This window comes from Triticum aestivum, chromosome 3A (assembly GCF_018294505.1).
Source record: "Triticum aestivum cultivar Chinese Spring chromosome 3A, IWGSC CS RefSeq v2.1, whole genome shotgun sequence".
In the NCBI taxonomy this organism is placed as follows: domain Eukaryota; kingdom Viridiplantae; phylum Streptophyta; class Magnoliopsida; order Poales; family Poaceae; genus Triticum; species Triticum aestivum.
The window spans coordinates 100,699,386-100,699,972 of NC_057800.1; positions in this window are offsets into that span (position 1 = coordinate 100,699,386).

Genomic DNA, 587 nt, shown 5'->3' on the forward strand with positions numbered 1-587 from the left:
GACTATATTCGGAATACATGCCTACATTACATTGATGAATGGAGCTAGTTCTGTGTCACCCTAGGTTATGACTCTTACATGATGAACCGCATCCGGCATAATTCTCCATCACCGATCAATTGCCTACGAGCTTTCCATATATTGTTCTTCGCTTATTTACTTTTCCGTTGCTATTGTTATCATCACTACAAAATACCAAAAACATTACTTCTGCTACCATTACCTTTTACTATCATTGCCACTACTATCATATTACTTTGCTACTAAACACTTTGCTGCATATATTAAGTTTCAGGTGTTGTTGAATTGACAACTCAGCTGCTAATACTTGAGAATATTCTTTGGCTCCCCTTGTGTAGAATCAATAAATTTGGGTTGAATACTCTACCCTCAAAAACTGTTGCGATCCCCTATACTTGTGGGTTATCAACTGCCACCAAGCAACAAGAGCTTTGTGATGAACTATAATATGCAAGGGATGGATAAGACGATTCCTGAGCTCTTCGCAATGCTAAAGGCTGCAGAGGTAGAAATCAAGAAAGAGCATCAAGTGTTGATGGTCAACAAGACCACCAATTTCAAGAAAA